The sequence below is a fragment of the Strix uralensis genome, chromosome 1 (assembly GCF_047716275.1).
Source record: "Strix uralensis isolate ZFMK-TIS-50842 chromosome 1, bStrUra1, whole genome shotgun sequence".
Lineage (NCBI taxonomy): Eukaryota > Metazoa > Chordata > Aves > Strigiformes > Strigidae > Strix > Strix uralensis.
The window spans coordinates 142,948,297-142,969,650 of NC_133972.1; positions in this window are offsets into that span (position 1 = coordinate 142,948,297).

A 21,354-nucleotide genomic window follows, 5' to 3' on the forward strand; every position below is an offset into this window, starting at 1 on the left:
TGTAAGTCAAATGAATAATTTTTCCCCTAGCAGAGACTTAAGTATACTTTCCTAGATGAACACACTCACTTCAGCATTTTGAAGTTCCTATGCTTTCAGTTTTGTTTTTGCAATAGGATCTAGAAATTATGTCTCAAGTTCCAGTAGGCAGGCTTGTTTCTCTGGCTTCTTTATAGTCCCTGCTCCAATTGATTTGGGAGAGCCTGTCTGTCTGCAGAGACAAAATGAAAAGCGTTTTTTTTAAATACAAACTATCTTTCTGAAGTCTGTAGAGAATATGTTCATGTGACAAATATTTGTTACTGCTCCCAGAACAAAGGGACCAAACCCAGCTGTGTATAACTCATTTAGGAAAATTTTTAAAAAAGCCTTAACAACTGTCTAATCTGCTCTTACTCTATTGGCTTTTTGCTGAGTAACAGGCTTTAGGAACCTCTTACAATCAAGGTCAAAGATTGCTACACTCGCATGGATTTAAAAAAAACACCTTTGAGCCCGTAGCTGACATGGCCTTGCCTACCAGTTCCAGCAAAGCCACCTCTAAAAACAGCCGCCACTTGCAACACCAGCTTGTGAGCTCCTGGACAGAACGGACAATGTCAGTTATGTGCATATCTACAGCTCCTGTCTGGAATTCCGATTTTTCTCCTATACTAGTGCTTTGTATCAAGTTCTTACTTGCAACTAAGAGCCGTTTTAGCCCACAGGCAGACCTCTCAATTACTGTTGCAAGATCTCCCAATAAAATCAGGACCTAATTATTAGTGATTTTTTTTCCCTCCAAGAATTTGGTAAGCAATCAGATTTAGTGGGGGCATGGCCTCTGACAAGCCTACACCCTAAATATCTTCCCTACAACCCTGTGGGCAGCAGTGGCTGCTAGCTGCTGCAGCCAGTTCAGTCCCTGGAAGGTGCCAGCAGGCCTCTCAGTGATGCTCCCCCAGAGCTGGCTTCAAGAACAAATACAGCGTTAGACCCTATAAAGAAGGCAACACAGCTGGAATTTCCATGCCTATCGTCTGACACTCACTTTCCATCTCTAAGCTGAGGGCTAGGTCTCAGTTCAGAACGTTTTTCTGCTCCAGCAGAGACTGGAGTTCCTCAGACTTTTTCACTGGTAACAACAGCACAATCAACAAACAATGTGAAAGTAACACTGGGAGGAGCGAAAAGGCTGTTTTGGCTTTAAGGAAATAATGCCCTCATTCCATAAAATTTCCTCTTCTACTTGGATAGAGGGGAAAGGTGAGGAGGAGTAAGAGAGGGGATTCACACTTCCCATTTCACTTCTCTACGACATGATGGAGGGAGTTGTGTTCCACATCTGGCCTTAAACTGAGTGCTGGACGAACACCACCCCAGCCACTGCTGCTCAGTTATGCTCACTCTGTCACTGTCTCTCAGCTGTGTTCATCCCTGGGACGACTCTCTCTTGCCAGGCATGTTCTTGCCTCCTCCTCCCACCCACCCACCCAAGTTTCCCTGGCAGATGTGTCTTAGCCTTGTTCCAGCCCTTAGGATGTCTCCACCTACCACTTCCTGCTATGAAAACCCTTTAGATTTATACCACATCTGCTAACTTGGATAATGAGACACCAAATGCTGAGCTGTATCACCTCTCAAAGACACAGATGGGGGAAGGGACGCAGAAGTGACCTAACATACGTTGGCAGCTCTTTTTCTGCTTGGATTCTAGGGGATCCCTACACGTCAAGAACCGAGTCTGGTTTAGCAGCCCTTAAATTCCTTTAATTCATTCCAGCAGTCCCTATAGCACATAAGAGTCACTGCAGTGGACACTCCCAGTACAGCACCTATTGTGCGGGAGGTATTTATGACTGTCCTACACAGCTCTCAAGACAGGACAGTTCTCCTTCTGCAGTTGTGATCCTTCACGATTCTTCAGCTGCAATAACCTGGCCTTGACGTGAGCCTTGGTGACTGTTAGGGCCCTTAGGCCACTCCCTTGTGCGCAATGCGAGTACTAATAGGCAGCTCTGGTCTGGCCAGGTGTAGAATGGTGCAAAGGCTTTTAAGGAAGAAAGGATTTGGGAGAAGGGGCAGGAAGATGAGAGCTGTATCACTGTGTGGAGACTCGGAAAGGAGCTGCAAAGGGCCACAGTCCTTTGGGAGATGTTCCACAGGAAGCTCAGCAAGAAAGAGGAGTGAGCTTCAGACTCCCTCTTGACATCTTTTTGTGGAAAAGGGAGTGAATTAGTTCAATGCATCATTATCTAGGAGGTGGCTTGTTCTGTTTGCTCCATTCCAAGTTATTAAAAATGGAAATACCAAAACCAAAATGGATTTTCCAGAATCCCACTCCATCAGTGACTGAAAAGAAACAAACATTTTTACATTTTATTTCTAGCAGGTATGTCATTTAATGTTGCAAAGCTGTAATATTCAAACTGTAGATGCTTCAGGGAACTCGAAAGAAAACTATTTCTACTGGATCTTAAATCACAGAAACTTTTCTATCATGATGAATTTATCACACTGTACAAAAATGAGACTTGGTGCTTTTAAATTTAGCTCTTCTTTATTTACCTCATAACATTATAGCAGGAAAGGGTTCATAAATATTGAGTATTATACCCCAAATAATGTCAAAACAATGAATGTCATGATTCCTAAAGAGAAAAGCTGTAGTTTTATGACAGTAGGCAGCAGGGACAGAAGAGACAGAGACAGAGAGAGACAAAGAGAGAAGGTCATTTATTAAAAGCTGAACATTATACAGAAGCAAATATATGACTATTTCTAATAAGGTAAGTCTCAGAAAATGTATGCTATGAATCCTTTTGAACCCCTCAGGACTTCTGTGTGGAATGCAATATGTGCTGGAGGCCCAAAACAAAGAACACATATGAATATTTCAAGGAATTAATTCAAAATACTATAGGATTCCTGCATGTAGTGTAAATTATTCTGACTCAAATTTCAGTTATGCCTGAGATGAATAAAAGCAAGTTTCCTATATTGCCAGAATATAGGAATATAGCTGCAAAATGAGTACATGATAAATTAGGCCTTTCTCTTCTTACTTTCACTGGCTTTCTTACATTAGGAAAAACCTCAGTGCTGACCAAAAGAAAGGGTTTTTACCCCCCACAAGAGACCAATGATTTTAACATTTCCTATCCAACCCACATTTTTATCCCTTGTTTCCTGGAGACTATTTGAGTCCCCACCATGCCAGTCTAATTGTCATGATAATAAAATTATGCCCTGTTCAGCTTCTGAAAGACAAAACAGGATCCAAATCCAGGAAAGGATTCATGGCTGTGAATCAGTTAAGGAGACTTCCTCCAGTCCAGAGTTAGTTAAGTAAGATCCTGAGCCTCAAAGATTTAGATGTCTAACTTGTATTTAAAGGCATCTAATTACCTTTAAGAATCTGAGCCTAAGTCTCTTGGGGTTAACTTGTGGCTCTCTCCTTAGCATTTCCTACAGCTATTTCAGAGAGATCCCTGTTCAGTTTGCTGATGCTAGGCATTTTAGGTCTCTTATTTCAAACCTGTGGATGCTGTAAGGTATCAGAGCAGTTAAAAGCTAAGGTCCTTCAAAGGAACTGCTGGCACCTTTTAAATCCCCATTGTGAATTTAGCTTCTTGTTCCCACTGACTTGACTTTGCACACACACCTGAAATCCACCTACTGACCCTCCTTCTTATGCTTTCCATCTTCTTTATGCTTAAATACAACAACTTCTTCCACGAGCCCTACATAACATGCTGCCTTCCACTAAGAAGAGCAGGCTTTTTATTTCCTCTCCCGCTTTGCAACATCCTTGCTTTGGAATCCATCCAGTAAGCTCCTTAAGCACATGAAGTCACAAGTACTTAGCACAGAAAGGTATTACATAAATAATAATAATAATAAACATAATTAACAGCCCATAATGGAACCTTAAGGGGCTTCTAATCTTCACACGTGCTTGGAAAGCAACTTTCTGAAACTATTTAATTTGGGTGAGAGTTCTTAGCAGCAACATAATAAGCAAAATATCAAACAAGTTTGTACAAAAATAGCCAAGTGGGCTCCAGAACAAGGCAGTAAGTGTATACAGTTCAGCTGTGGCAGAGCGTTGCCCATCCCCAGATTCCTGAAGTTGATTTTTAAACAAAGTTTGCAGGGAACGTGTAGGATGTGTTACTCTCCTGCACTACTCACTTGAAACTGGGTGCCAGGTTGGAGGAGTGAATCATATTGGAAGCAGTGGATTTCTTTAAGTTTCCTGAAATAAGAAATTACATAATGTATGCAGTTACGCACAAGCTAGCAATACAGTTGATGCTTACATTTAATGGTCTTGATTTTTTTAAGTTAAATGATGTCATATATAATTTCAACAACTCAGATGTTTGTAAGAACATTTTGTTCCCCATTTTCATTGAAGATTTCAGCATCAGAATTGTGAGCAAAATGAGTTAACACTGCCGCTGGAGTTTCTGGTCTTACTTGTGACTGAAATGTTGCGTATATATAAAAAAATAGAGATATCCTTGAATAACAATTTTGCTTCAGATCAATTTGACTACAACATCATCCTCCCACTGCTCAACATTGTTCAGCAGTGGGATGTTCAAAGAGATGCTAATCACCGAGTTTTCCATGAAATACACATACTTCAGTAAAAACTTGAATGGTTTAGAGTGCAGTATTGGTCTGCAGTTGAAAAAGAGCTGTTCTGGAAACCATCATTCGCAAAAGTGGCCAAGACACGGGCAACAGACCCTCTCCATGATGCAGCATGCGCTTATGTATTGGCCGGTATTTTCCATTTCTGGTGCCTGACTCCACAGCAGGTCCTGGGAAGCCACCAGCGTGTTTTCCACAGGGACGTGGAAATCTCCTAGGGAAAACCAGCCTCCCCTTGGAAAAAGCAAGCTGCCATTGCCAGCCTACCCAGGGATGGGGAAAACTGCTGGTTTGGAAACTGGGGCACTGAGGTAGTCCTCAGGGCTGCGCCCCTCTCGCGGGCCGTCTCAGATATGCCTGTGGGGTAACAGAGGATCCTCTGGGGTGAAAAACAAATATCTGCTCCTATCAGCTCTCCGTTACCCTCATGTTTTCCCTCCTGACTCCTCGGAGAGGCCTCCGGGGGGATGACAGGGCCGGGCCGGCCCGCCGCCATTCCCGCCCTCTCCCGCCCAGCAGCGGGAAGGAGGGCGCCGCGCCGACTTAACGGCTGCTGCCGCCATGGAAACGCGATCCACCTCAGCGGGCCGGGGGGGCGGCTTCCCGCCGCCGCTGTCCCCGCCGCGCCCGCCGCCCCCCCGTCCCGTCCTCTCTCGCTGAGGAGCTGACCGCCATGGGGATTCCTTCGCGCCACGCAGTGCTGTTGGGGGGGGGGGGGGGGGGGGGAAGGGAATTTAAAAATCCAAATATAGTCAGCGCACCACTTGTTATATTTATTTATTTTTAATAACCTAGGGAAGCGGCAGAGGGCCGAGCTGGTGGGGAATTTTTGCTGGCTGAAAGGGGAGGAATTGTAGTTGAGGGGGGAGACGAGGCGCTGAGGGGAGGGTGGCGGAGCGGGAAGGCGGGCGGGAGCTGACAGGGCTGGAGGAGGCGGTGGAATAGCGGGGGCTGGAAGGGGCAGCTGTGGCGGTAGGGAAAGAGGTCCGGCGGGATGTGGTGGAGGCAGATAGTGCTGCAAGTCTCCTGCTTCGGCGGCTGGAAGGATCGGAGTACGGGGTGTGCAGCGTGCGGGGAGGGATCTGGTATGCATGGGGAGGCAGACGGAGAAGCTGGAGTGTAAAACAGGGTTCCTGAGCAAGGCAAAGAGAAAGAAACACAGTGGGTCGAAGGGGAGGAATCTAAGGTTTGCCTGGGCAGCAAGGCTACTTACTCTTCATCAGCTGCCATTCCCCTCCCAAACGTGGAGGAGGGCCCATTTCCCCTCGGTGCCGAATGACCATACAACCGAGCTGGCCCCAGGGCTGCTATGTGGCCCAGCACCTCTGCCTCTCTTGGTCTCTCAGAATCACAGAATCATCTAGGCTGGAAAAGACCCTGAAGATCATCTAGTCCAACCATTAACCTAACACTGACAGTTCCCAACTACACCACATCCCTCAGCACTATGTCGACCCTACTCTTAAACACCTCCAGGGATGGGGACTCCACCACCTCCCTGGGCAGCCCATTCCAACGCCTAACAACCCCTTCTGTGAAGAAATACTTCCTAATATCCAATCTAAACCTTCCCTGGCGCAACTTGAGGCCATTACCTCTTGTCCTATCGCTTGTTACTTGGTTAAAGAGACTCATCCCCAGCTCTCTGCAACCTCCTTTCAGGTAGCTGTAGAGGGCGATGAGGTCTCCCCTCAGCCTCCTCTTCTCCAGACTAAACAACCCCAGTTCCCTCAGCCTCTCCTCGTACGACATGTGCTCCAGACCCTTCACCAGCTTCGTTGCCCTTCTCTGGACACGCTCAAGTAATTCAATGTCCTTTTTGTAGTGAGGGCCCCAAAACTGAACACAGTAATCAAGGTCTCCTCATCCCTTGCACTGCCCTCTGCATATCCTGCCCAAAACCAGGGCAAGGAAGCAGAATGGTGGAGGGGCTGGTTACTACTGCAGAGTTTAGGGGGATGGGATGTCCCTGAAAGACCAGCTGGGCTGGAAATGTGGTGCTGCACCCACGATTTGTTACTCCTATTCTGTCAACAGATAACAGTGAGGAACCGTCAAGTCCCTGCACCACTCATCTGTGTAAAAGATGGCAATTTGCCACTGACAGAGGTTAATCCTCCTGCTCAAATGGCAGAAGGGCATGTTGTGGAGTTACAGTGTTTATCAAGCCTGCTAATGATCATGTGGTGACATACATGAATTCAGATGATAGGATGAGTGTCCTCTCTTTGCTTTTAATACAACCTGCAAAATTATGCAGCTGGACTTAATTTATCCTCCTTCGGCATATATTAATCATGTTGCAGGTTTCAATGGCATGATTGTGTGGTTTCTTTTCCACAGGATGTTTCTCTTCCTCAGTGCATGAAGTGGGTGGTACTCTGGGGATGAATTGTAGCTGGGCACTGAAGTGGGATGTTACCTGGCTGGCTCCTGTTTCAGTTTTGCAGAAGCTGGAACACATATAGTGAGCGACATGAGGGAGGTCCGAGGGAGATGCGATGGTCTCAGGAGCAAGGTAGTTAAACACCGCTTAGCAGAACTGCAGTCTCTCTTTGCCTGCATGACAGAGCCGCTACACAATGCTGGGCAGCAACTTAAATTCCAGCACGCTGGCCACTGCAGGTGTGTGCTCCATTGCTTGGATGTCCAACCTATGCTGTCACAGCAATAGCTGAGATCACCAGACTTCTTGCCCCCATAATGAGAGTACAAAAACCCACTAAATACTCTGAAAAAGTAAGCAAAACAAATTTGGAGGTGTCTCAGACTGAGAATCCAAAGTAGCTTGGCCCTTCTTCATATTGTTTACCAGCCTTAAGATTTAGTTAAATGAACATTCTCTGTGATATCAAAGCTAGATTCTGTTTCCCCACATCACATCTGCCCATACGCTGTTCCCTGTCTCTGTGCAGCAGCTACCAGTGCCCCAAATGCACTAATGCAACCATTCGTGGGTCTGCAGTGCAGATGATTTACAGGCCAATCTCATAAATGAGTGCATCAGTGCCACTATGGAGGCAGTGAACTGTGCTGCGAGAGTGGGACTGGGCAGCTGGAGATAGGGGCTGAGAGAGAGGGAATGTCTTCAATTGCTTTTGCCATGGGAGGAAGCTTTCCTGTAACTACACCCTGAGTTCCTCATCACTTGAGTCGTAATGATGGTGTGAAAACTTGCCCCTCACCTCTGAAAGGCGTGCAACAGCATCTACATTAATGTTGGTGAGTAACTGCCATCTGAGCCCCTGGGCAACATCAATGAATAATTCTCTGTGCAGAGCAGAGTTGGGGCAACATTTGGCATATAAGGACACACAAGCACAGGCTGAACAGAGGAGAAATCAAATTATTGACCAGGCACTCACCAAGTGGTCACAGGCTGTTCTGCTCACCAAATGATGCCAGAATCCCACAGGAGAAAAACCAACCCTAGAACATCCCATATAATTAAAGACTGCATCCTTGCACAGTTGTGCAGGGGACTAAGCGAAGGGCACAGCTCTTAACCCAACATTTGACTCAAATATTAATTTCCTTTGAGATACTCTTGATCCAAAAATACATCTCTTCCTCTTTAGATCTGGTCAGGACAGCTGTTTCTCCATTACAACCTGCCTGTGATGCCGCTGCAGACTGCGAGCAGTATCCCGACGCCTGAGGAGCGGCGATGAGCTGGTAGGGACCTCCCGAGTCCTACCTGCTGCTGGGGCAGCCCAGCCCAGTGTAGCCCTTGAGCTGGCCAGGGACTGCTGCATTCATTTCCTCCCCCTCCAAAGCAGCGTGTGGGCTGAGAGCTGCGCGGGTGGAGGGAGGCAGCCTGCGTTCCCCAGGGAAAGACAGGCTCCGGGATACATTATTGATTTGCTGGGGAAGACTCTTGCCGGAGGGGAGAGAGAGAACAGGGCAGCTGGGCCCTGCGAGAGGGTGGCTTGCCCCACCAGAGATCAATACGCTTCAGCAGGTCAGGGAGCAGGCACTGGCGAAGCCAGAAGTTAGAAGGGCAGAAGTTCCCTTTGTTCTGTTTGTCTTATGGAAAAAAAAAAAAAAAAACAGATGAGGAATTAGGGTTAGGATTCTGGGTGCAGAGAAGGGAAAAACGTCGTTATTTACTGAGTAGCACAACCCACCCATCAGTGTCAGTTTTTTTAATGTTGTCTATAGCTGAGGAAACGGTGACTGGTAAGGGTGGGGAATCTAGAGCGTTTAGTGCATGTTTGCTGGGTTACTTTTGGTTTGAAATGAGGGCAGCTTCAGGGACAAGTGGCCAAGTTCCCAAGCCAGTATTTTGTGGTTTTACAATCACACTTTCAAAAATGTTTTCTCCTTCCTGTTGCTGTGTGGAAGATCCACCAAAATAGCCCTGAAGATTGCCAGCACACCAGGCAGAAGAAAAAATTATTGCTAATAGCATCTGTTTTGCAGTTTGTGTGACATACAACACCAGAAGACAAATAGGTTTCAAATGCAAGTGTGTTTTCTATTGTTTTTAATTTGACAGTGACTCTTTAAGAACATAACATTGCCTCCAGAGTTTATTTTACATTTCCCAGTAAATAAGAGTTAGGCTGCCAGGCGTGGTTACTTTGGGGTTTTTTTAGTTGTTCCTAAAATCATGGTCTAAAAACTCCTAAAATGCAGATTGTGCTGTTGCATGTTTTTGGAAGGACTTGTTCACTGTGTCCCCACAGCACTTCATACTCTGCTTTACTGTTGCACGTTTGCCTGTAAGTCTGTATTCGAAGAAATCATAACTTTGTTCTCTTTAATAAGGAAATATGAAAAGCACTTCCCTTTTTTTGGAATAACTATGATACAAAAATAATGAGCTAAACAGGGCACAAGTGGTGACTGATATGTGACTGTTCATGCTGATAGCATGCTTGTTGGGATGGTTTTGTTCCATGCAGCCAGTACTCCTCAGGCAATGCCCAGGCACAAGCCGGACACTGTTCCCAGTAGGCAGCATGAAGACTTGTTTCAGGAGAGTAGGAGAATGCTGCCACATGCACGCAAGCTGGGCAGCACCCCTGGCCCTTCGAGTCAGAGGACAGGCACTGAACCTATTCCAGTTACTAATACAGACCTAACTGAAATGATTTATAAAGCAAGTAATTCCCCATTTTCAAGTGGAAGGCTGAGGAGCAAATAGTAAGGAGAAGCAGCCAAGGCAAGCAATAGGAGATCTTGAGATACACACAAATATTCTTTTTGTTAAGTTTCAGGGCCATAAATTCACAGTGTTGATATTTCAGGTTTTGATAATCAGGTAACCAGTATGAAGTGCTGCTGCAAATCTCAGCTTCATTAAGTACTTAGCTATCCTGTGTAATAGTCCTGGTCCTGTGCAGAATCTGTTAGGAGGGTCTCAAGCCAGTGGCACATGTAGGGTGCACAGAGTTGCTCACCTGGCTTCTTTATAGAGCGGATAGAGATTTAAGTAACAAAATGCAGATTTCAGCTGCACCAGATATATCCAAGTAGTCTTCATCAGAAAAATGTGCATTTCCTCTAGGATGTGAAATACAAGCTACAAGGTAAAGGGAGAAAGAAGCGGGATTTTGTGTTTTCCTGCTGGAAATCTGTAACCTCTGGCAGTGAGTGTTGTGTCAGCTGGGTGTGTTCACGCCTCAGACATTACCACTAAGCCTGCCAGTGTTTGTGGGACACCAACGTCAATTTGAAGGAGAAGGGAGATGTCAGGAACCTGTCTCCTTCAGCATGCTGCTTCAGCTATTCAACCACTAAACTTAGGGATACAGCAGCTTTAGAACAGCAAAATAAATTCCAGCTTCCCTTTCCCTCCTTCCCCAAACACACTGGGTTCTCCCTAAATAATGTCTGTGGTCACCTATTTAGGTTACTTGCAAAGTTTCCACTTACCACAGTCATTTTGTAGCGATGAGTGTGTTCCTTCAGTGCTAGAGAATATGGCTTTGTGATAATAAGAGCAGAAGTAGGGAATGGAAAAAAGACCAGAGGAAAGTAGAGGCCTTGCCTAGTACTGCCCTTTTACCAAATAACCTGACTAGAGTATCAGGGAAGAAAACAGGCAGTACTTCATCCTGAGTTATCCCATCAGTTAAGGCTGAAAGCAATTACTGACAGTTTTGCAGGGTTATGACCATGTTTAGGGTTGGATGGTGTTTGTTCAGGCAAGAAGGCTGTCTGTGCAGTTAACTCCAGGCACTTTTCATTTGTCTGATTCACAGGTTGCCACCTTAAAACTGCCTTCCTTAAAACAAGGCAGCGAATGCAAGTCCACACTTCTAAAGCAGCTCTGCTTTGGAATCCCTGAGGGTTTGTCCCTCTCTCCTCCTGTTAGGCTGTATGAATACCTGGGGAGTTTAAGTCACAGAGACTTTCACTGGAGCAAATGTCTTGCTGACTTGAAGCTTTATCAGCGCAGTAGCCTTATACCCCAAAACAGCAGCTGCCTGTTGAAGAGCAGGTGGGTTATGCAGTTGATAAGCTTTTAAAATCAAGTAACAAGCCTACCTGCTACATGCTTAAGACAGGTCTTTTTTAACATAGGAAAGACACAGATGTGAAGGAAAAGGTTATATGCATGCCGATGACAGAGAAGGAGAGCTATTTCCAGCACAAAGTTGGATGTCTGTGGAATCAGGGTGTGCTAACCCGGATTTGTGCAGGTAATGTGCTGAATTCATATACTATTTTATGAGTTTGAAATTTGCAAAGGTGCCTCTGGGATTTAGGTATTCAATTTTCAGTGGTACCAGGGTGCTTAAATACAGTAATTTGAAGTACAGACTTACCATGAGGGCACAAAGAGCTCAGTGACTTTGAGTAATTGTTTTCCAGCAAAAGCAATGCCAGTGTGTGCTCTCAGCTCTCATAGCTGCCCGCCATTTCAGTGAGACTGGCGTCCTTGAACAACTCCAGCCATTGTGCTTTTGTAGATTGGCTTTCAAAGGTTCTAGGTTTTCCTTATCAGTATGGAGGACAAGCCTCTTTGGAAATGCTTGCTGATCCTATTCTTTATCTTACAAGATGGGCATCCTGGCTTGATCCAAAGAAATCTGCAGTGCTTCTGAAATGAGCTGTCACTCCTCTTGCAACGCTCTTAAGTGGAAGGCTTTCTGTGCTTGGCAATGTAAGTGTCAAAAGCCTCTGACCTCCACAAGTCTACAGCCATGTAACCGTGTATTTCCCTTTTTATATCAGTCTTTCCTCAGAACTTTGAAGTACAGAAAAATGGTTACATTTCCCCAAACAATTGCAGTAATCAAATATGAGAACAGTAGAAAAATCTGTATGTGAACTTAAATGAAATCTTACAGAAAATTCAAGTGGATTTTTGTATAGCATGTAGCATGCTTTTAAAGCTACTAAGTAGCTAAAAATGCACTTCATCTTTGGAATTTCACATGAAAACCACTTCTAAAAGAAAACATCACTGTTTCTCCTTTTTCTCAGTTCCTGGGGTACTTGCCACAGCTTGTGATTGTGTGGTGAAACTGGTGTTATTAGGCACAAAATTGAAAGAAACTGTGTAATAGAACTTGTCCTTTATCTTTTTTTGCTTTCTTCTTGCCTTTCAGGCCTGAGTTGATTCCTTCTGTCCTTTACAGAAACAGCACTCCATTACATGCCCAAGCTCCCAGCCCCTTGGAACAGCCCACATTTTAGACGCTACAAACCTCCCCCATCCCACTTCTACAAGGGTGGTGGGCTGAACTTGTCAAACTGTTTCTGTGGACTCTTACGATGTGTAGGGGAGTGGCAAGGAGAGAAGACATGAACTTGGTAGAAGGATGAACTGCAGTGCACAGCCATGTAGCCGACAGGTATAGAGACAGCTAAAGGAGTACTGTGCTGGTTTTGGCTGGGGTAGAGTTGATTTTCTTCACAGTAGCTGGTATGGGTCTACATTTTGGAATTGTGCTGGAAACAGTGGTGGTAACACAAGGATGTTTTCGTTACTGCTGAGCAGTGTTTGCACAGAGTCAAGGCCTTCTCTGCTTCTCACCCCACCAGTGAGTAGGCTGGGGGTGCACAAATAGTTGGGAGGGGACACAGCTGGGACAGCTGACCCCAACTGACCAAAGGGACATCCCAAACCATATGACATCATGCTCAGCAATATAAAGCTGGGGGAAGAAGGAGGGGGGGGAATTGAGTTACAGCGTTTTGTCTTCCCAAGTAACCATTACGCACGATGGAGCCCTGCTTTCCTGGAGATGGCTGAACACCTGTCTGCCCATGGGAAGTGGTGAATGAATTCCTGGTTTTCCTTTGCTTGCATGTGCTGCTTGTGCTTTACCTGTTAAACTGTCTTTATTTCAGCCCACGGGTTTTCTCACTTTTACTCTTCCAATTCTCTCCCCATCCCACTGAGGGGGGATAAGCAAGTGGCTGTGTGGGGCTTAGTTGCTGGCTGGGGTTAAACCACAACAAATACAGAAAGGCTGAAGAAAGGAAAAGACAGAAGAACATTTTAAGACACTTTCAGCAAAACACTTATGTGTATGTTTTACGGTGCTGTGTTTTGTGGCAGTGCTTTACACAGTTTATCAGGAAGACGTTTAAAAAGTATTGGCCTCCACCCCACTCGTTTAAGTTGCCATCTAAGCCAAACATGTCAGTGGCTTCCCCTCTTTTTTTTTTTTTAATGCATTGGAAAGTTCCTCCTCTCCCTCCCTTTTTCTCTACACAAGATGCTTATTAGCTGTCCACAACTTTATAGTCCTTTTCCCTCCCTTGCCAGGGACTGTCTGTTGATGTCTCTCAGATAACTTTGAAGTACTTTAGAAAATACTATGTTAAAATTCCTCCAATTTTGAAGCCTCTCTTGTTACAGTTCCCTCAACTGTACATTGGTAGATCAAAGAAACAGAAATCATTGCCAGCTTAAGATAAAACATCTCCACTGCATCTAAGCACAGCTCTATGATGAGCACAGACTATCTTATCTTTCATCTGTTCTTTTCCTGTGGCTGCTGTCCCTACAACTCCATTCTTCAATTTCCTACCTCAGAGCTTGTGCCAAAAGTAGGATCCAGCTATTCAGGTATAATGAAGTGCACCAGAAGTGCTCAGAAGTTTATCTTTACAGCAGGTCAACAAGCATGAGGCTTTCAAAAAGTAGGATCAACAAAAGGGTGCCTCCTGTTTACCTCCCTAGAGCAAATAGAGAACTGCACAAAGGTGTGAATTATACAGATGGCACAAATAATGGAAGTGTTCTCAGAGTAATAGTTGTGATTACCTCAGCAAACAAGACAGGACATCTAACCCAAGTCCTGTTAATCTGGACTGTCACTTGCCCTCTAACAGCATACTTTGCCTTCCACGTATATCTAATTCATCAAATTGAATTGTGTTTTAACAGGGACAGATCAATTAAGTTGCCACCAGACATCTGTCAGATTTTTTAAAAGTCTGTTTTTTAAAATCAGAAGATAGGTGACAAAACGTCTGGTGGCCTGTCCTCAGAAATAGTCCTTTGCTCAGTTTACAAGGCAGAATTCTCTGCCTGCTGTAACCTGCCAGGGAAAGACTATAATATACTCAGAAGTGGTCTACATACATGCTGGCCTTTGCTGTGCCAGAACCAAGCTGGTTTAAGCAAGTTACATCTCCTGTCTGGTTCAAGACACCACCTTTCCACATCTGCAAGGTTTCTTTCAAAGGAAGAGTTCTGAGCTGCACTGGATGCAGCCTAAGCCATGCTGGTTAGAAGTGGCCCTACAGTGATGAACACAACCTGCCAGCCCTTTGGGCAAGCCACAGCACCCTGTTTTCTCAGTGGGGAGCACCCTTTAACTCCACACGAGCATTCCAACTCCCAGGCAACAAGCCCTCGGTCTGCGCAGTAGGTTGCGTAAGTGGGGGCCACACCTGGCTTGCTCATCTGTGAGTGCACCATAGGACAAGGCCAGCACAAATACGCTGCAGCGGGTCATCCCTTTGCACACTCTGTCCATGTTCAAAGGACGCGTACGCGTGGTCCTAGGTCTGTAAGGGGGAAGGATGCTTCCTAGCAGGGCATGTCATAGGAGGGAAGACATCCTCCACCCTACTGCTTGGCTGCACAGCCCAGCACTGGGGTAGAGCTTTGTCACTGTTGTCATTCTCAGCCTTTTTAGAAACTTCAGCTTGAGCTGACCTCAGTGAAAGTTGCATGTGTTTTGCTGAGCAAGTAAGAAATCAGAACACTTAAGTTCTAATATTTCAACACTGTGTTTTTGTCTCAAGTTCATGATAAAGACTGAAAAATATGACCACCACCCCAATGAAATATTTAGAAATGGTCTCATGTGGAAAGCTTCATTTTGACATTTTCCAATTCAAAACAGTTAATTCCAGCTTTGTTTCACATAGAGATATATACTCACATAGTTTTGGTGTCTGTGCTTTATAAATCTCAGGATCACTATCCCTTTCAGCAGTGTCACATTTCTCCTAGTGTAATGTTCCATTCCAGCCAGAGAATAGAGTGCGTTAAGGGAAGAAACATTTTCCCAAGAACCACCATCCCAGAGAGAAAAAAGGATTAAGTATCTCAGATTACATCTCCCAGAAATGTCCTGTGGGGCTTAGGCACAAACAGGTTACTACCAAATTTATCCAGTTTGTTTCCAGTGTGTTCCTACAAGCCATGTTTGAATTAAGATGATTGATTCACTGATTAAATACTTAATTTTTCCAGGAAGAAAAATATTGACATCTTCATATTTGCATTTTCCTATAAGAAGCCTTTTGGTGCAAGTTTTAAAGCAACGGTAAAACTTAATGTATCTGGCAATCATCCTCTTATTTATGGACCTTAATACAGACTAAGGACTTCCAGACTCAACTCTTCAAAGTTTTGGTCAGGAAAGAAAGTGTTCAAATCTTTACTGAACAGGACTACTATAGTTTTCCTAGACAGAAGTGTCACTTCCAACTTGATTCTCCCCCCTGATGTTCATCTTCCCCTCCAGTAACTGAGTTCTTGCTGTCTACAGCACAAGCAGAAGAAGAGTTCTGTTGTGAAAGAAGGAAATCAGCACAGCTGCAAGTTCTGCATCAGCTCAGAATAAAACTGAAGTCTCAGAAGAAGGGCTGAGGTTGGTGGATGCCATTCAGAAGTTCCAAGAGGCCAGTTTAGTTTGAAATAGACCAAACGGCAGGGAAACATTACCATGAAATTGAAGCGGAAGTCCTCAATACTGCAGCTTTCACAATATAAAAACCGTATGTTCCATCTTCTGTCACAAGTCATTAGGAATATTAGTTCCTGTTCAGATACCCTCACTGCTGACTGTACCTCAGTTGGAGGTACAGCTTTTCTAATTTTATTGTCTTTGTCTATGCCTTAAGACAGCTGCACTGTATTTCCCAGCAACACCTGCAGTTATGACCCCTACAATGAGAATTCAGTAATTCCTCCCATCTGTCTGGATGAAGAGATATGGTAACTGTTTCCTCTAAAGTCCGCGTGCATCCTTCTCCCCCATAGCCTTTGTGTCTGTGCTCTGACACAGTGTTTGAAGTCAGCAGGTGAACAACACACACTGCAGAGTCTCCTTTCCGAATTGTGGGATTGCAGTTGCTGGCACACTCTCCCCTTCCCCCAGAAGTAACCTGGAGTAACAGGGAGGAGAGCCCTATGCTCTGGCCATCTTCCACGTTGGATAATTACACCCTGCTCGTCCATATCCCCTTTATTGCAGATTTAACTAGGCACAGTGCACGATTCACTTCCCACCAGACCTTGCCGTGTAGTTTGCTGGGTGGTTAACATACAGTTCAGCAAGAAGATGGTGGACAGCCTTTGTGTATCTGAAATGTTCTGAAGTCTTTCTAGATGAAATAGAGGCTGTGGACATCTGAGAGAAAATAGCACCTGAACAGACTGAGCACAGCCTTGAGTCTTTAGGCTATGAAAAAAGAAAAGCCCTTGCATATGCTACTGAAACCTGATTCCTGGTGAAACATGCACCATGAAACATGCACCACAGACTCAAGATCACACCTTAAGATCAGAAGAGAAAACATCAAAACCTGAGACAGACCTCAGTATCTAGTGGTTCACTTCTCTCCCCTTATGACGGGAAACACCACACTCAGGGAACTGGAGTTCAGCTTACCCTAGGAGAGCTGGCCACTAAGGGTTTCCCTGCACACTGCGACTCTGGGCTCCTGGCAGCAGGAGGCTGCCTACGAAGTTCTGACACCCCAGGAAGCCCGAGCTGCCAGAATAGCCTGTAAGAGCCCACCTGCTTTGTACTGCTAGCACAGAAAAGGCTGAACAGAGAACCCCAGAGCCCACATCTCATGGGAACGACATCAGAAGTTACCCCTAGTGTATCTGTCTCCCCTCTGTGAATGTCAGGCGCATCACCACATCAGACAAAGCGTACATTTATACACATATTTTATCAGTGCTCTACACATTCTAGCTCTAAGCCCACAACTCACTCACAACTTTTTGTTCGCGTTGCGAACTAGCAGACTGACAACGCACTGTACCTCTTACCAGCCTACTAAGGTAACTGCTACCACTATTAATTCAGTAGCAATGCATACAAAGCATTGTTTCTCTCATAAAGCCTAGGAAATTAGAACAGGACTACCCAGCAAAAATAAACCAACATTACTTACTTTCTTTCTTCAAGTCAGTGATAAGAAACTTGAAACACTGAGGCAGACAACCTAGTCCCCTCCCAAACTGGAAGCCTTTGAAGTCTCTGAGCTGGGCATCCAGCCCTGTGAGTCAATTCATGTCAGCTGTGCCCATCCACACTCCCCAGGAGGGCAGCTGCCCTTTGGAGGTCTTAAAGGGCCTCCACGGTCTGTTACATATCCCCTGCGTGTAATGCTCTCCAACACTTGGTAGCCATTTGTTGGCTTGCTGATGTTAATGTTCTGTGAACTCCTATCAGATATATTTATTACCACAGTTGTTAATGTTTTAGGAAGGCACAGGCTGGCTTGAGTTCAAAGGAGGACCATAAGAATGGAAAATAAGCCCTGAAGGTGCTTATTTCAGGAGCCTGACTAATGCACCTTACTAAAGAGAAGGTTGAAAAAGGCAACGTGATGAGTGGGTGTTGATACTCACAGCTGCAAAAGGTGTTTTAGCACAGGGCTTTTCAGTTCTGCATAGCAAGATCCAGTTTCTTGCTCTTGATGTTAGAACCTCCAACAATATATCAAGTGAAGTATATTTCTGAGAGGGGAATGTAATTAATCACCAGGGCAGAGCACAGGGGGGCATCAATAAACTCACCATTGTTTGAGATTTTAAAAAGAGAAAAAGAAAACTGTGCTACATCATCTGAGACATGCCAGTGTGTTGAGGAGAGTAGGGCGTATGAAGGATGTGAGGTGGCAAGATCTTGAGGTCTCTTTTAACTCAGTAACATATGCAAATCTTTTGTGTTTCTGCACTGTAGTCTGTGAAGGTGGCAGTGGAAAGATGTTCAAGGCCATGCTGTGATCCAAGAAACTAGAAAATGAGGTGCTGTATCTTTGAATGCAGAGCAGCATAAGAAACGACCGTGGTCCCATTTAATTCCAGAGAGACAATGCTGCATGTGCAAGATCTTAAAGCAAAAAATCTAAATACATCTTGTCATTCTCATCTCTGCAGATCCTTTGTTCAGTGCTTATTAGTACAGAACTCATGTGAAGGAAAACAAAATTAAATCACTTGTTGCTTTTTAAAATCTCGGATAGCTCTAATCTTCACGAGGAAGGTGATAGTGAAGACAGCATGGTGTTGGTGGTGGATAGGAGTTTGTAACTGTGGATGTGGAAGTCAAGGAATGACAGAGAATGAATCTGGAGGGGGAACTGATACTCTGGAGGACATGAAGAGCAGATGCTCTTTAGAGCAAAGGAGAATAAAAGCTTGATCTTTCTGGAGGATGTGTTGCTTTGTGGAAAATTTGTGTAGGCCAGGACGAGAGTTACAGTTTAGGTGCTCTCCTAGCTGCTTTCTGTGGCTCCTTTCAGTGACTCTTTTTTTCCTGAGCTGTTGGGGCACTTATTGTAGCTGCTTGACAGGAATTCAGCCTGTGTGAACAAGGTAAAGAAGGAATTTTCCATCATGTTCTATGATTTTATGTTCCTTTTAAAATCAAGAGGTTTAATTAACAATAGTCATGGTACAAACTGATGAAATATTATGTGGGATTTGGTTTTTTTTGACACAGTTGACTACTTCAGACCATTGAGACTGTTCCTTCAGTGTTCCCTTTGAAGAAGAAGAGACTTTCTTGCCAATCAGGGTCAGCGTGTTTCATACACTCAAAAGGGTGGAGCACAGCTAAAAAAATGTGACCTAAAACCAGTGAGAAAGGAAACAGAGAAGAGGGCTTCAGCCGGTCTTGCCTGGTGTCAGCCCTGTGAGAGAATGGCTGCCCCTGAGTGGGGACCTGCCCTCCTCAGACTGATGGGACCAGGCTGGGCTGGGCAGCTCTGCTTTGCCTCCTGTTTCCCACCAGAGGAGGAAGCTCCGGCTTGTCCTCTGGAGAACATCTTCGCTACTGACTTTCCAGTTGACTCTGCCCTGTTCCCTGTCATCTCAGGGCTCTTCTCCTGGCTCTCAGGTCCCAGACTTCTTCAGTAATATCTCAGCCCTGCCAGCCCTGACGTCAAGTCTGGTTTGCAGGAACAGGGGACAGGGCAAGCTGTGGTCCCAGGAGAGGCTGGTAGGAGGGAGGGAAGAGCAGAAGAGGTGGGGTTTTTTCCATAAGTTGAAAAGAAGAGAAAGAATCAAGGGTCTGCCAGTAACAGGTTTGTATCATTGAACTCAGCTTAGCCTCACAATGAAGGGCATAATTAGGTGTCCCTCTCTGTAGCTTGTGTTCTTTTTATTGTATAAAATTATAACTGTAACTTACATCCAAAAATAAAATGAAATTGTTAGAAGGCGCTTTCCATTTGTAACATTTTTATTGGGAGCTGAATCCACCCTAACTGAGGTAAGCAGAAGGGATTTTGTGAAGGACACAACTTTGCCTAGGCTTTATAGACTGAAACTGGAGACACAACGGGGAAATTAGGTTGAAATAAATATCTGTTTTTACATATATATACAGCAGTCACACAATCAGTCATATGGCAAGAAGGCGTGTACTGCACTGGATCAAAGGGGAAGAGCCTAGCATGAGATTAAAGGGGGGATAATTGCAAGCAACCAGAAAGTTTTATAATAGAGGTGATAATAATATACAGCAGAGGAAGGGAACTGCAAGGAACAGAAATGAGGATAAAATGCAAATAAAAGAGGTCCTTTGATCCTTCTGGCTTTCTCCCTATATAACAGAATTATTTTATCACCCACTTCATTTCCCTTCCGCTTTCATCTTGCTTTCCTCTGATAGCTTTCTAGTTCCCCTGCCCTGACACTACACCAGGTCTGCCTCCCTCCACATGTCTTGTAGCAGTGCAGTGCAGGATACATCTTTATCAAGTACCGATTCTAAATATGAAACATCTTCAGTGAGAGACTATTTCTCATTTTGCTGCTGACTGGGATGCAACAGAGCTGGCAGAGGATGTAGCTCTGAAATCCCCCCAGGGAGTGAGCCACTTGGTGTAAATTCAGCCTGAAATGCCAAAACCCCTGACCACCATTCTGGGAAAAAATGTAAACATTTAAAGAATAAAGAACCCAAGAAAGAAGCATCCTGAGAGTGGGATTTTGCAGATATTTTTGGAAATTTCTGATTTTTACCAAAGCTGCAGAAGTAAAAAACATTTCCCTTCCTCCTTTCATCCCTTATTCTGTATCCTGTTTGGTTTCACAGGTCAGGAGGTCCGTGAGCAGGAGGAAGGAACCGGTCCTTTCTAAAGAGGATGTCATTTGAGTCTCCTAACAGAAGTCTCTGCACTACAGCACTTCAGAAAGCCTGGTCAGTCCTAGCTAAAAGGTCAGGCTAAACTTGGTTACGTGAGTTACCACTTTACTAACGTAATACCTCAGGCATGATGGTAAATAACGGTGGTGATACTCATATACATCAGAGCAAGGAACCTGCAGGAACAGAAAAGAGGGGAAAAATGAAGAGAGAAAATAAAGAGCCAGTTTCTGCTCTAAGATGGCTAGAAGGTGTGTTGATGGTCTAAAAAGGACTAAAAAGCATGTTTGGCAGTGATTTCTGGGGGTGGCTTGCTCTCTGCTCACTATGAGGGGGTAAGACTTTAAAGCACGGGAGCTTCAGCTAGAAGGACTTTCCTGTTTGTGTTTGAGTAGCAGTTCCAGCAGTGTGGGAAGATGAAGGCATCCTCAGTGCACTCCCATTTCTGAGGGTGCACAGGGAAGGCCTGCTTTGTACATAGTGCTTTTTCTGACATCGCTAAAAGAGCAAGGCTGCAGGAACTAATCTGCTCCCTCTTTTGAGACAGGACTCAGCTCACTCTTTTTACTGAATGCTTATACGGATACTATTAGTGAGAGCCTTGCTGCTTTGAGGGTAGGGGATGCTCTGCATCACCGGGAGAGTGGGTGAGGTGTATCCCAGGGAGTGGGCAGCAGGTCTATAGGTGTGACAAAGTGAAAGGGTGCCTACTGCAGCTGCACTTGAGTGGGATAAGAATGGGATTGATTTTGTCCTCCTTGTCATGGCCCTCAGGCTTTGACAACTCACTCCTAGGAGAGCTAGCAGTGTCTGCTTCCTGTGACCCTAAATGGGCTCACCATTGAGGGACATTATTAAACATATTCGGGTTTCCAGTTGTTGACTCATTTTCTGATCC